This window comes from Sinohyriopsis cumingii, chromosome 8, assembly GCF_028554795.1.
Source record: "Sinohyriopsis cumingii isolate HCF-2022 chromosome 8, ASM2855479v2, whole genome shotgun sequence".
Lineage (NCBI taxonomy): Eukaryota > Metazoa > Mollusca > Bivalvia > Unionida > Unionidae > Sinohyriopsis > Sinohyriopsis cumingii.
The window spans coordinates 69,192,292-69,209,657 of NC_142968.1; the positions used below are offsets into that span (position 1 = coordinate 69,192,292).

General features: G+C 33.6%; 1 protein-coding gene across 2 annotated transcripts in view; it reads left to right on the forward strand.

Moving 5' to 3' along the window:
• LOC149793767 (uncharacterized) overlaps positions 1–17,366 on the forward strand; it is a 96,151-nt gene that overhangs the window by 19,099 nt on the left and 59,686 nt on the right. The window lies entirely within an intron of this gene.

A 17,366-nucleotide genomic window follows, 5' to 3' on the forward strand; every position in this document is an offset into this window, starting at 1 on the left:
CAGCTCTTTAATCCGGAAACTATTAGTTACGTTAACATAATGGCCACATTTGTTTCTGCTATTGATACTGTCCCTTTGCTTTTTTCTACTATTACTATTTCAAAGCATAATTTCTCTTTCATCCTTTTGTTAAAGTTTTTTTAAATTATCGTATTTCAGCTACTATTTTGAATTCTTTTGTTACAACTGCTACATTGTATTATCATAAGACAGCTACGGCTTTTAACTCTTTGGCTATAGCTACTATTTGTTTTATTCTTTTATTACAGCTGCTGCTCAGTATTATATACTTACAACCACTACTTTGAGTTCTCTTGCGACAGGTACTACAATGAATTCTCTTGTTATGTCTACTGTTTTTCAAAGAATAATTCTCCTGCAACAGCCACTACCTGGAATGTTCTTGATGCCGCTACTGCTTTTGTATTTTCGTGTTACAACTATTATTTTTGAATTCTTAGGTTATATCTACTACTTTGAATTCTCTTGTTTCGGCTTCTGTTCTTATGATCATGTTACAGCTAATACTTTGAATTTTCTTATAACAACTAGTTCATTTTATTCTTTGGTTATAGCTACTATTTTTTATTCTTTTTTTATTGCTGCTTTATGTTGTTACATCTACCTAAATCTGTTATCTACTTACAGCTATGCTTTGATTTTTCTTTTGTTACGGCTACTGCATTGTATTATTTTGTTGCAGCTACAATTTTAATTGTTTTTACAGCTTCTTATTTCAATTCTATTGTTACTGCTACTGTTTTTATTCTCTTGTTACAGTTACTACTTTAAGCGGTACTACTATTGTTCTGTTGAATTCATTTGGCTGTTTGGTACACACTTTCCATACTTCTGGTGCTTATACAACTACTGAAGCTGTTGCTGCTTCTACGTCTACAACTACTACCCCATAATTACATAATCGTGTTCTCCTTTTCTCGTTTCCCCAAGTTCAGAAACTTTATTGGCGCGCACCATTGATTATACGAAGAGACGATCTTGTTAAAAGAAATACAATCTTGATAACTGCAGAACTCGGAGTCACTAATAAAACGATGCAAAATTCATAATACCAAATCTAAACGAACCGTTGATTAGAGATCACAGTTCGCGTCTTGAATTTAACGAGAATAATGACTGCAGCAGAGTACTTATTTCCGAGAAAAAGTAGCATTAATTAGTTCAACACTGCTTGATGAGTTTTTACTAGTTCCATTAGTTATTTTCTGTTTGCTTTGCACGCACAGTCTTTAATTGAGTAGAATTCTAATATTTTGCCGGCCGTAGTTTTCAGACGTTTATTTCACTGCTGAAAGGGCAGTTTATGGCCTGGTAAGAGCTACATATTGTCTTCATATATTATAAAATTAAAACAGATGCATTCATTGAGAACATTGTTCTTAAAAAAAGGTATCAGCGAACTCGAGGAACTTTTGTACAAATGAAGATAGCGATAATTTACTGCAAAGCATTGCTTAATGTTAAATCCCTAAACTTTATGAGAGGACGTTTATTTCATATTCAAATGCGACTCTCGATAACTGAATAAATGATACTATGGCTTCAATATTACAACATTTATTGTTCACACTATTCGCTAATTGTACTTGTATAGTGAACACATCAGACATATAGTGACGGGCTTTCAGTTGGTTTTAACACATTCTATGACAGTGGGCATCTTGATTATTTTGCATGTTTCATTATTATGTCTTAAAGCTGGTGTTGTTTTACGTGTCTCATGTGGTATATCCTTTACAAGACAACGTATCTAGTAATCACATATGCGGCATTAGCTGTTTCTTTAATGTAAAGATGAATTGCGTTTGAATGCATTCATGCGCGGTAGATATTTGGTTTGTTTTGTTATTAAATGGGTTTCGCATGGAATTGATATATTTGGAACGGTTAGATGTATATAAACCTTCCTTCATTGTAGGCAATTGCAGAAACAGTTCTTTTGTTACCATTTCAAAAGAAAGGTGCAACATTTCGAACTAACACTTTAGAATTTAATTGTAATTAATTGGCTGGACTAGAGTTAGCACTCTACAGTTTCGTAGTTTGCATAGGTTTAAATGTGTCAAGAAAACGAATTTCAAAACATTTCTTGACTGGTAAGCATGGCTATTTAAAAAGATCATGCATAGTTTAGATATTGCTAAAGGAACATTTAATTCATTTTATATTGTTGTGTTATTAAAGGGTCGAATTCGAGTCACATACTATACAGCATAGCATAACTTCAAACGTGCACCTAATAATCAGTGTTAGCTCCGCTTCTGCATGTTAACTTCACGAACATCGAACTGAGATAACAATCGAGCCGCTAAATGTTTTGCTTTTAATGTATTACCTTCATTGCACTTTCAGCAGCTGTAATGTCCACTCTGTCAAAATTCGTTTGACGATTATATTAAGGGCGAAAGCTAGTGTACCTTAAACTAATTCGAGTTGAGTACATAGGAGGAGCAATTAGTCTGCGTGTGTAGAGCATGTTCAATTTCCCGGAGTACAGTATCCAAAACATTTTCAGCCATATTACAAGAAATTAACATAGAGGTATGCCAATATTCTCTCCATTGTGCAAGTTACAAATGCTAACATCTTCGCCTTACACCTGTCACTCTTTCTGAAGTACGTAATATCTGATTCGGTAATAACGATGACCCGTTTTGAAATATTGGTGGGATATACATTTATGAGCAATTACAGGGTTTGCTTTTACTATTAGTATATTTCTTTCCTTTTTTGTCCTATTTCAATTATATTGCTTGTTTTATAATTAGCAACCTTATTACTGATCCTGTAGAAATGGAATTACCTCGTCACAAATAATCGAAATAATTAGTGTTTGACAAAGTGTACAATTTAGGTAATTAGTACAGCATTATGTGGATAATGTGTCAATGGTGTGAAGCATTTATTAAGTAGTCAAACCTTGATGTTGTGGATTATTTAGGTAACTAGACTCTAATGTGGAGCATTATTTATGGAAAGGCTGTAGCTTCAGAGAGCACATAAAAGATCCATTAGTGAAGCATTATCAGACGGATTTATTTTAATCCACATCAAACCATGTCATTTTGTTCTTCGTTAACGCATTGCTTTGATCGTGTCATCAAGAGGATCCCCATTGATGCTTGCTATCTTTCGACGTTTTGTTTCTTCCATTAGACGCTATGTGCTGCGTAAAAGGTATGTATATAGGCACTTACAAAATATGTTTGAATGAAGCTAGAAACAAGTTTTTAACTATTTCCATGCAAGGAAAACTGTAACTTATAATCGCTTATTAGCTCAATCCATTTGCAGTAACAACTTTGTATTATATGTTTTCATGTGTGTTACCATCTATAAAGTAAACAGCTCTTTGTTCACTTTAAATGAAAACTCCCTTGGCAAGAAGCCCGAAAAACTAGGTTTACCATAGCAGCGATTTGAACATATGCGTGTTAAAAGAATTTTGCAGTTGGAGGTGTACAATCATTTTTTTCTTCAAGTTTGTCTAATTTACTTCGTGTCCGATGTTATATACTGTGAATGTCGTCTTTGACACATAACTCGAATGATGAACGCCCGAGGATGAAGGGAAAATTAACGTAGAGCAAATAGAGAACGAACGAAAGAACACAAGGCAAGCACTGTTTGCCGAAAGCAATACGCGCTGAGCCATACACAACACATGATGAATGAGTTAATTTGTTTTCCTTATTTCTCAGAACAGTTTGCAAACGGATTTTCCAAATAATTGGCAAGGTACTGAAATGAAAAACGCCTGAGATAACATGATAATGCGTAAGGCATAGGATGACATGATAAGGAGTGAAGAATGAGATGTTGAACAGTGGCAAGTCCGATATTTGATTGGTATACTAGGGAAAAACGATTTCACTTTAAATGTATTTAAGACGTACTTCACTGTTTCTGAGCATGCGGGCTCAAGTTTAATCTTACAGATACATTTTCTTTCTCATAAACATTTTGAATTGAATCTCTATCAACTTTTGATAAGAAGGTTGTCTTTACATGGGTCATATGTATCACCAATGCCAGCAATTCTTATAAATATAAGTAAAACCATTGCATAATACGCAGATTTTCAATGTCATATGTCATCTCTTTCCATTAACGTATTTGTCGATCTAGACTATAATGAATGCAGTAAACACTAGATCACTCATACAACATATAAATTATGATTAGTAGAGTAGGCAGAAATAAGTACTTTAACGAAGATGCAATACAGACACATACATTGGTCAATCACGTGGTGTACTACATAGTTGGCTCGTTAGCATCTCTCTAAAGCCGACTGGTCAATTATGTGTTAGGATTTGCTCGTCAATTGCCGTGTCATGAAGTTTCGAATGTCTAACAGTAATCACATTTCAATAAAGAAAAGCTTTCACGACGACAACCAGACTGATACTTAATGAAATGAGTAACCCTTTTCATTTTTCTTGTAGAGCATCGTTTCTTAACAGCATGCTAAATTTCATCTCTATATATTCCATGCATTCTTACGAAATGTCAGTGTGAGACCTGAAAGCCAACTTAAACCTGGATTGCCTCTTCTAGGTCAATATCTAAGGAATATTTGTTTATCATCAGGTTACGGATTCAATAATTGGCATTCTTTCTCGAGGTATTTCATCCCATTTCGAATTATGTCATCAGTCAAATAATTTAATCTTCGTTTTAACTTTTGTCTTTTGTTCTAAACATATCGTGATTAATATCATTATCTTTCCTTTTCCATCTTGCTTTTTCAGATGGTTATTTCAATATTTCATTTTTCAATTAATTATATTCATCAATGTGGATCGCTTTTAATTAGTCACATGTTGGACATTATGTATGATACTCAACATATACAAATGAGATTTTCTTGCATATTATATATTATAACTCCAATTTTGAATTGAATGCGTTTTCAGCAATTAAATTGGATGTAAAAGGTTACGTGAAACTGAACTGGAATTTGTTTTAGACATCGATCAATTTTGCGGACTACTATTGGTTGCCTGTTTTCATATTATTTGATATGAAGTTGTAACTATAGCAACCCATTACACCCTACTAATAACAACAACAAAATCATCACCCTCCTGCTCGTGTGATTTCCAAGTCAACTTTACCAACCACAGATATAAATGGACTATTATAAGTTAAAACAGTAATTGCACAGACCTCCCTGCACTACACCACTCATCCTTTTTGCCGACGAAGATATGGGGGCAGGCTTTGCAAGCCAATCTTCGGAAATTATTACATTTCCACTCGACAACATGTTACCGCAGTGGTCGTTAAAGAACAGGATCAAATGTCAGACAAGGGATCTCACTATCAATGGACAGGATTTTGCTTTTGAACGATCGAAATGCGTAGAAAGTTAAGACAACATTGCTATTACAACACGTGCCATACGCAGGCGTAATTTTCGAACGAAAACGAATATCATAGTTTAACCGCACCAACCACTTTTATAAATGAAAATAATGATCATAACAATATATCACCGTCATGATCCGCTATGACATTCTAATCAATATCACTGTTTTAAGGACCGGTGAATTTTTGCTAGCTGGGATCAAGCTATGTATTCTATCGCAGCTTAAGAAGTTAATAAAAACAAACTTCGTTCTACAAAAAGTGAAAGTTTTGTTGACTGCATATGCTGCTCTGAGGAAGGAAGTAAATTGGAATTATAAGGATTAATATATATATATATATATATATATATATATATATATATATATATATATATATATATATATATATATATATATATATATATATATATATTGTAAAATTAAATGTTCATGGTTGGGTATTTATCGATGTGTAAATTTTACCCAATCACTCACCAAGTTAACATAAAGTCCTTCGGACTTTCTTTAGTTGCGAGTGAATAGGTAAAATTTACACATCGATAAATACCCAACCATGATCATTTAATCTTATATATATATATATATATATATATATATATATATATATATATATATATATATATATATATATATATATTACTCCCAATAGATAATAAAATCGCTCACTTCCGGTGATGTGTCAGCAGAGAATACATCAGTCCGCTGATGAAGTACTTATTACAAAGTCTATCGGTTCAGGTTAGCTTTCTACAGTTTTTGTGTTTGTGATTTAGAAGTCAAAGCATTACTAAACATTAATAATGCTATACAGTTAGGTTTTCACCAATAAATAATATATAATTTATTCGTTCAAAATCGATTTGGTCGGTGAACTCATCTGATACTTGTTTCAATTTCTTTTGGTATTTAAATATTTATTTTTGAGTCAGTTAAATGTTTATTGAGCTGAGGAATCGCGAAGAAAAATATAAGAGAAAGTATACTGAAAAGTAATTATAATAAGGATCGCCCATACATATTATTTGCTTCTGTTTCTTCCTTTGACAATTTGTATCAGACACGCAAAACCCTTTATAGCCGATGACATAAGCAGTGGCCGTCAAACGTTTTGCTCTTTAGAAAGATAATTAAATGCACCACGAGCCGAACTCAAGTTTATGAATAGTGAACATAATATCAATTTACCTTCGAATTAAAACATGTGGGTGACGAAGTAGAGAAAATTATTTTATGTGCCGCTATATCGTCTTTTTTAAGTAAAGACAAAAAGAGCTCGAAGTGCAAAGGGAAAATGCATATTTTAACTAGCACTAGCTTACGAAACGTACTGGAGAACATAATTTTGGACTATTGGCAAGTCATCAGTGCAAAAATAAAATTTCCAGTAAAATTGCTCTTCTTATTTATAATACCCAACGCGACGTGGCATTATAGTTAGGTAGAATCAAAGACTTCCAATCGCCATATGTATCCTGCTCTACAGAAGTTATCACTCCTCCACTTATGTGTCTCTTTCCGGATTACTATTAAAATGTTCTTCCAGATTGTATCCTTATTAACCAGTTGTCTTTGATAGTTCTTTTGTCTAGAAGTAATCTTTAGTGACTGTGTACTTGAGAAGTGCCAGTCTTCAGCTGGAAAACTGACCAAAGAAGTGTGAACATATTTGAAGGTGTGCTAAAGGTCTAATAAATCCGACTAGTGGACCATTAAAAGATGGTGATTATATTATTGATCCAAAAAGGTTGGTCAAGATTTTGGATAGCCAATAGTTATTATAGAATGTAAATTTAATCAAGATCTCACAGCGCAAGGAACCAGACTGATCCTTGACATATACAAAGAAAAATTCTAGAGCGTTCTCTATAGTAGAGGTTAAAATCGATGCAGATTTATATAGTCAATTGTGCATATGATTAATTCATAGGCTTCACTTCTATTTAGAATAAGGATACATTTTGGTTTAACAGTATTAATTTATCTAAAATCAAGTATTCAATTCGAATAAAAGGAAGGGACCGGAGTGGCGAGTGGTCTAAAGCGCTTACCGTTACAGATCACTGCGTGGGTTCGAGTCTCGGTTAGTCCAATGCGAGTATTTGAGAGAGATCACCAGTAACTTCTCGTGGGTCAGTGGTTATTTCCGGGGTTTAAATGGCGTTAAACTCAACAACAACAACAACAAACGAATAAAATAAATCGGTGACTGCTCCGTAACATATTTTGACATATAATGATATTACTCCGATTCCAATTAAGAGTAGAAAACATCAATTTTATCCGTAATCGCAGGGACACTGCTCCTGGTTAGCCTATGTGGTTAGAGCGTCCACCTAGATAAGCATGTGTTATGGCTAAAAAAAAATGCTTTTACAAGCGTAGGATCTACTGAAGACTGCTAGTGCCATGTCAAAGTACGCTTTTGTTTTAAAATTCGTGATTACTATAATAGTAAATCAATTATCTCGCACTTATCACTTGGTCATCTAGTAATCATAGTTAGGATCTCAGGATTAAAACTTAGTGTCTTGTACTTACAAGGTCAGAACCATCAATCTCCTTCATCGAATCACTGTTGAGAGCCGACCGTTCCAGTCGCCTAAGTGTTTAGAGCATCCGCCTCAGACGTGGGAAGTCGAGGGTTCAATCCACGACCAACTTATACCAAACACATATAAAAATAGTACTAGAAGCAGCCTAGCTTGGCGCTAAGCTTTCAGATGTTAGTGCTAGGACTGGTTAGACAGGTGTCGGGATAATTAGACTGGGTTGGGTATGATGTCTTCGGCATGATGCCCCAGTGCTAGACATACTAAAAGCAGCCGCACTGCAGAAATCGTAGCGATATATATAACATTGTTAAACATATGATAAAAGGTAAACTAAAACACAAACATACATGGAGTTTAGTATCATGAAGCTTATAGTAACTTAATACGATGAAAGTTAGATGTAACCTATCGGGATGTAGCTTATAAGTAACGTGATGTGATGAAGCTTATACATAACGTAATGTGATGAAGCTTATACATAACGTAATGTGATGAAGCTTTTACGTAACATAATGTGATGAAATTCATACGTCAGCTAATATCATGAAGCTTGTACGTAACTTACTAAAAGTGCATACCCGTCCAGGTGATGAAGCTCTGAAAGTACAAACTGTGTAAATATTTGGGAAATATATATTCTATGTAATAATATGTGGGAACTATTTCATTAATCCTATCACGCAGGGTTACATTTCCGCAAATTGGTCAATACTAAAGAAATGAAAATATACGATTTGTTTACTGTCATCGTTGTCCAACATAAGCCAGCTAATTACCGAGTGAATGACTATAACTTGTAATCGATATATACAATTCTAGTTTCAAGCGTTTGACGAGATCAAGCCTGTCTTTAAGTACTGCATTTAATCGAATTTATGCTGATCTCATCTTCAGAAACAGAAATGACGTCTTATGTCAAAAACTTGCCTTTACGATTAGACAATCTTCTGAAGCCTGCTAGTGCCATGTCGAAATATATTTGTGTTTTAAAATTCGTGAATACTATAATTACGACTTAATCATCTCGCAGTTACCAATTAGTCATCTAGCATTTATTAGCTAGGATCTCGCAATTTAAACTTAGTGTCTCATACTTACAAGGTCACTATCTCAGAATGATGAGTTACTATCACCTAATTAAGACCTAGAATTTGAAATGACAGGTTACAAGCTAACTCGTAATTACGTCTTGACTACTGTAAAAACAACTGACGTCACTGAGAGTTAGTAGAGAGTAATATTATTATAACAAAATGCATTTAATCGTAAACCGGATGTTATTATTATCATTGCGACTTGCGCAGCTTTTTATGCCATTCGGAATGGATCGGGCTTGGATTTTCTGTTTTAATGTTCAGTTGGGATTGAGGTATTCAACACTTCATCTGTTTTCAGCCCAATTGCATGGATTATGCATGAGCATGCGAAATGAATACTGTTTTTTCGGTACATTTTAAGGAGAATATTTCTTTCTGATCTAATGAAGGTGGATCAATTTATTTAAGAGCAGACTCCTTGTGCTGCTAATGAAACAGGAAACCCTTGGACGCATTTTGATGTCATCATTAAATAATGATAGTATCAAGGTCCACAATGTGGACGATGATGCATTTACTCGACTCTTTTCGTTAACAATTGGGACGAAGAAGTCCTCCTCTGAGACGAAAGTACATTGGACCAGGACCTGATGATGTGTCGATTTTTACCATAAAGTCAGATGTGAGAGAAAGCTGTGCATAAGTGTGAATTCATGTGTTTGTAGATCGAATAAAAATACATAAGTATAAGTGTTTAGGCTTTTTGTTCGAGATACAGCAAGCGTGAGCGTGTGGGTGAAGTGTATATCTCCCGGTAGGGGTACGAATGCGTTCTTGATACATTGGCCGTCTCCCCCTCACGTTCTTGAACTATCAAAAAACCCTGTACCCCATAAGAGGTACGGAATGGCCGGGAACGACAGGCGTGACAATCTTTTGTATGTTGAACATGAGCGGAAATATCTAGTTTTAACATATTTTATTGGGATTGTAAAGCACATGGGATCAAACTACAACACAACTAGGGACACAGGAAGATACTTGAAATGTGTACAGGAAAAACGGTATGTATTGACCAGAAATCCAGTGTATAAATACAATTTTGTAACGAAAAATTCACCATACCAATATACGAAAAGGGCAAAATAAGTTAAAAATATTGAATACAATAGGTGCGTGAAGCAAAATAATTTCAAGGCGATAAACGGACGGAGATAAAAAGGGATAGGGTAGAGAGAGGTTAAAAAATAAAGGGATTGTGTGTCAGGTAGTTGAGGAAGATCATGCTAATAGGTAGTTTGTCTTGTACGATTATTGAAATCTTTCAGTGTCTTTAAGACTTCAAAGATGCGAGTCAGCTACAAGCTAAGCTGATCCCAATATGACAATATTAGTTGACAATATTAGTACTAACAGGAATAACTAACTTATTTCAGCAATGTGTTAGTCTCAGGTTTTGTACTTTATATTTCTTGCAATCTTATCGTCCTCCCTACATGTGCACATCGTGGTATCACTAAGAAAATTTGGAAATAAATCTCTGTAGTTGTTTCTAAGTATGAATAGTTGATGAGTTGCATAATGACATAATACTATGATGGTTAATGTTTGGTTGTAAGTGATATATTACGTGTAATATGTCTCATTCGTGATACTTGATGCTTTAATTGGTTTCATGCTTGATGCTTAATGCTTGGTCTCATGCTTTTATTGGATCCGGTAACGTGTTTCAAACCTTAATATGATAGTTATAATCATATTTCCGGAGATGTTTGCATACATAACTATGATTTCTATCCAGCTGATTATTTTGTGTTTTGTGTCCAACTAAAGGGGGTACTAGATCTTGGATGCAAGAGGGGGGATGAAACGTATACGATTTTGTGAAAGGTGTTTTTCTTTTTGCCGATAATGGGAGCTAACCGATTTCTCTGAAATTATGATTAGTAGAAAATTACATGTAATCTCAATTCACAATTCTTTCCGCTTCGAGTTGAAGTCTTTCGAGACCTGGTTTGTGCATATTTGATTGCCATATTTGCAGCACATGATGTCGCGCTAGAAGTTTTCACAACTTAGCCACTTCATTCACCCAAAGGTTCACGTAGGTACATGACAAGGACTAACAGTACATATTTATACTTATGCGTGGATTAGAAATACAATGGTTTAATACAAATGAATTTCATTGTGCTAGAAACTTTAAACCAAATAATTGCGTAATAACTAGTTTAAAGAAGAGAAACGGGGACAATGGAGTGTGGGACTACTAAATAGTAAATGAAGTGAGGGACTTGTAAAGAGATTCTGTGGTATAGTCTCGAAGATTTCAAAGCTTCGAATCTTTATGCGATTTGATAGCTCGGCTGATTCAAACAGTCCCATCGTCCTCCCTACATGTGCACAATTAGCATCAGTTAGAAAATATGATAATAAATCATGATTTAAAATTACTTCAGTTGGTTCCAATCATATTATGAATAAATGATGGCTTCCTGTTACCAGTAAAACAATATAGTGGAACATGATTTTATGCAGGTGAGATTGTATATTTAAATATTAAATAATCAGTTTCATACTTAACTTAATCTGGCAGTGTTCTAAACCTTTTATGTTGAAGATATAAAAGAATTCCATGAGAGTTTTAGTCTAGTAGGTATTGGTTGAAAATTATTTATATTTCTCAGATTATATTGTGTTTATGTTCAACTAACGGAGGTGCAAGATGTTGAACGTAAGAGGGAGGAGAACCACATACAATATTGTGCACGGTACAAACACATTATGAAATTGTTTTCTTTCCGAAAATTGGAGTTTCTTTAAATGTTGCTAATATAATCGTTATGGGTTAGTCTTAATGAGTAGAGGCAAAACAAGCATCCAATATTGTATAATCATTGACAAAAACATGACGTATATACCATGAATCGATTGTTTCTAATATTTTCCTACTTAAGCTGTGTTTAAGGGGCTTCAAAACATTAATCATTTTTCAATACTTGTAAGCAGTTATTATCAATATATTCAGAAAAGCTACCAGCGTTAGTTAATGTTCGACCATGGTGTTACTAATGCCAAGCAAATTGGAGATTCTCTTTGTTATACTCAAGCTTGGTCTAATTTGTTGGGTCTGATTTGTTGGAAAGAAACCCCAAAAGAACTGCGGTATTTGAAGAGCTAAAACCTATCAGCTATTGTGTAAACAAATCATCTATCATTTTTTAATCCAACGCATGCATATATATGATGTTGTTACTAAATGAGAAGTAAGCATCGGCTTAACATCGTATCAATATGTTATCATATTATTAACATTGTCAAATCCATCCTTCCATCTATCCTTCCATCCATCCATCCATCCATACATACATACATACATACATACACACACACATACATACATACATACATATATATACATACATACATACATACATACATACATACATACATACATAGACATTCATACATACATACATACATATATACATACATACATACATACATACATAGACATTCATACATAGACATTCATACATACATACATATACATACATACATACATAGACATACATACATACATACATACTTACATACACACACACATACATACATACATACATACATACATACATACATACATACATTGATTGAAGCCGAAACGTATTATTTAATGCTGAGTAGCCTCATGTCGGAGTTTTTATGGACAAATACATTCTAATATTTGTAAACTAGATTATTTTAATTCAAATGGTGGTACATGCATTTAAATATAACTACTTCTATTACTTTCCCGACAGAGATTAACAAAGAAATGTATCGTTAGTTTGACGGCTAGTTGGGATTCCATATTTTGTTTTTCTAAAAACGGGCATTTTAATAGCTTCTTTTCAAATATTGGGAAACATTTCTTTTCTTACGGATCTATATAATAAGATGCAAAGAGGTTAGGCAATGGCTTGGAAGACACTTTTTAATAATCGATTACTGATGTTATGAAGCCCACAAACCTTTTTACTGGATGCAGTTGAATTCTATTGATAATATCTTGTGCTATAATCGTTATGTCTGATACTATTTCAGTCGTCGTGTAATAAATTTGAGCTGGTTTACTGTTGGTATCATCAACCTTGAATATTGCACTGAAAACAGTCTGTAAGCATTGCGCATTGGTAAAAATAATAATCGCTCCTACTTTATTTCCATCATCAATTTTGTACCCGAGTGGTGATTTTTAAATTTGTTTCTTTTAATTAGATTCTAATTATATGTCAGTATTCCCACTTTTTCAATGTCATCATACTGTAAAAGAAATAGTTCTACTGCAAGGTTTGTTAGAAATTATCATATCTATGAGGTTTCTAAATTGTGATCATAGTCTGGGTTTATTATGCTTTATTACTTTTTATCTTTATACGATCTTGTGGTTTTGCGCAACTGTTATGTCATAGTTTAATGTAGCGTTCGGACGCATTGTTACAAGTTTACATCTTTTAACAAAATATGTTAACATTGACTTGAAATACACTTTCCTAGTTTGCATATAAGGTAATCGCATTTACTTTGTTAAAATCAGCTTTGCTATAGAAGACGTTTGCAGCGTGCTGCAGACTTAAATACACTTTAATGAAATATTTACCTCGATGATCACTTATAGATGGCTCAACAAGAATTGCACATGAATGCCACATGTGAACTGTGCAAGCTACCATGACATGGCCAATTAAAGTAGATGAGATATCAATGAGCCTTGCAGAATCAGGTATGTTGTCTAAAATATTGATTGACATTATGTCCCTGTAAATTCTCAAATGAGCCGTGAGTGCGCTCTCATTTGGAATTACGTGTAAAACAAAACCACCTTCAAGAAACCGAGGGAATGCTCAGTGGTACTATTTAAGGAATCCGGGAAGCTAACTGCTGTTGATGATATTTTAGTGCTCTAGAAACAACACATATCAAATAGTTGCAACATTGTTCAGCACGTTCTACCCATAAAGCTTATAAATGAGATGAAAGAGTTTCATCAGTGTTCCAAACATCAAGTTGCTGGTTATAATGATCGAACTAATTGAAACTTTCATAACTGTAAAAAAAAACCGCTTACACAACATGTACAGCTCTCATTAATAAGGTTATGGAGAAGGAGCAAGACATGTTGATGCACACTAGGAGGACTAACGTATTCATATTAATGAAGTTCATTATGACATAGCATTTATCTGCTAGCGTCTTTTCTTCTATGTCATATGTTGCACCATACAAATGTTGGACACATTATTACACGATCAATCATTAACGTTCGGATGTAGATGCATCCTGGAACAATAAACCCACTTGTACCCAAAGTGTTTCACTGTCAACTACTTTTGACAACTTTAGTAATCTTATCATTTTCTGTGTTCATTGTCCTTAAAATGCCAATCTTTTCTAAAGCCCCATTGCACAAACTGATGAAATCTGATCTATGGGTGGATTCTAGGAACACTAATCCATTCATTCAAAAAGAGGTCACAATGACGCATTTGCATTTTCGTAGGTTCATATCTTACACATCAAATATGCATTTCACATTAAATATGAAATACTTGTATCAGATATAATAGGAAGAAATTTTCAAATATTATTTGCAATCCAAGAACTTCAAAAGTAATTTATATTTCACTATCAGTCATGTTAGTGAACACACCAAAAATCTTATTACATACTAAGCAAATGATGGACATAGACATCGCTTATTCATCATAATTTGTCTGGTTTTGCAGATGGGATGCCTAACCAAGCTAGTGGCAACATATTTGTTTCCTTTTACTATAGGTTTATGTATGAAAATTATGCACAATACCGTCGTACTTTGTTTATCAATGTATTAATATCGCACAAATAATATAATAACAAACTGAGACCTGCATTAAGAAAAGGGATTATTTATTATGAAAAATAACTGATACATTTCTCATTCTAAGCGACATCACAAGTATGGTGAAGATGTTGGTGCGTAGTTTATTTCAAACTACGATTGAATTGAATCAGCAAACCTGACTGAAATTAAAGGCATCAATGTAATCAGTAATAATTTTAAGAAACAAAAAACAATGTGAACAAAAGAAACTAAAAATAGGTAAGTTGAACAAGAAATCCACAATTTTGACTTTTCGATTACTGCAAAGGATAGTGAAAATGAGAATGTATATTTATTTTAGCATACCTGTTAATTGAAATGCAAACTTTAATGAAATTCAAAACATTGTTGTAATATGTAATACTGATTTAAAAGATGCAGATGCAAAAAGAAAGTAACAATTGTTAAGCGAAGACAACAAATCTAAATTTCGTTTTGTATAACTAGGAACATACAATAGTAAGAGACAAAGTCTGGTGCAACCCTGTAGACCTTTGAATAATTAAAGTACAAATGTAACCACCATGTTGAACTGTTATGTTAATTTCATCACCAGATAATATATCCTATATTGACTCGCATTATGAAAGTAACATCCATTCAAATTATACAGTTTTGTGCCAAAGAAAGGAAGCTATTGATCTATGCAAAGTTAAAATTGTATCAAGGGTTCATGTGGTTTTATTATACCAGAACATCAGATGATCATGTATTTCATAGATTTACAGATATATGTTGTCTAGAATATTTATCAAAACAAAAGTTATCAAATTATCGAACAAGGAGAATTGGATCAAATTTCTAAATGTCTTGACAATTAATTCTGTCTCTGCATGATACATTAAATAATTTATTATTTTGCAAAGAAGACTGAGTTATCAGGTTTGTCAACCCAGTAATACCATCGAATCTAGCAGTTTAACATTGGACATTTATTATAAGCATTGTATAATCGGATATACAAAAATGTATCGTGCTTTATTACCTTCAAAGTCTAGTAGAAATGGCTTATGCGTGGAAATATAAGTCTTACAGCATTTTTACTTCGCAATATTGTTATTGATATAAACATTTTATGAAATTGCCTATTTGTAATATACGCAATGTTACATTCAAAGTGCTGTAGTTTAAAGACGTGATATTTGCCCATTGTTATGTTGTAATAGATGACATATAATGCAAATATATCAAATATACTCCAGATAATTAAACATAATAGCAAACATCCTCACACATAATCATCACAGAAAAGCTATTCATAATATGATACAATACAATTTGAGTATTGAAATGAAAAGCAAAATTTCCGACCAGAAAAGAGAACCTTAATTAACAAAATCCACGTAAACAACAGTAAATGCCCACACATGAAGAGTAGCGTTTCTAACGACCAATTCATTGCCAATGGTCGTTTAATATCAGATAGTTCCTTAACAGTTAGAAAGACTAATATAAGATAATTACTTACGGACATTAGTAAAGTTGACTGGCGGTATATTTGAACGGGCTAAATATCTCTACCTATTGATCTCAATATGCGCAATGTGTACATGATTTTCAAACTGTTACATGAACCATCATGGAAAACCTTAATAAGAACCCAAAGGAGAAATCAGTTTACTGCGTGTACCACAACAAAGATGCCAGCAATTTATAATGGTCACCAAAATGTACTACAAATATTTCACAAAACATTTTATCTTCCAAAATTGTTTACTTTATTTCTCACTATAGACATACGTGCACTCTGAGAAACAAGCACACTAACGTGAATTTGCATATGTATGTCAATAGTTGAGTGATTTCCAACGGCATGTGACCAGCAAAACTCATTTTACTATTTAACGCTATTAAAATACTAAATTGTTTAACTATAATTTTTTTCTCTTCCAATTATATCGTTTCACCAAAATGAAAATTGTAGATTAGGCGTGCCTGCCTAAGTATATTTACATTATTATGTATACCATTTCGTCTAAATATCACAGATTAATGAGACCACTGATGTGGCCTAAGTGATTAGAGCATCCGCCTTGGATGCGGCAGGAAGCGGTATTGAACCAAGAATAGCATTACGTTTTTTTAAAATTTGGGAATATTGAAAAATCGCAAAATGTATATATCAATAAAGTTATAAACATTGGATGTATAATAAGAGGGATAGTTGAATACTGAAGGATTCTGTCTTAAGGTACATTCATATAAGTTTTCTTTACTACTCACATGCTCAAAAGATGGAGCTACAAACATGTCCGGTCTCTCCTAATCGTTTGCGGTGGGAGAGATGTGATACTTCAAGCATGTAAAGTGAGGAGGCAGCCCCTATATTTAACAAGCACATATTCCTCTACCACGAGATATATAACCGACCCCCACCCCCAAACTGGCTTTATGTTATCTCTTCAATGAAGCCATCACATTTGTCATTATTATCACATATTTTTCCTTCCGTCTGCATCCACACATACACGCACACTTA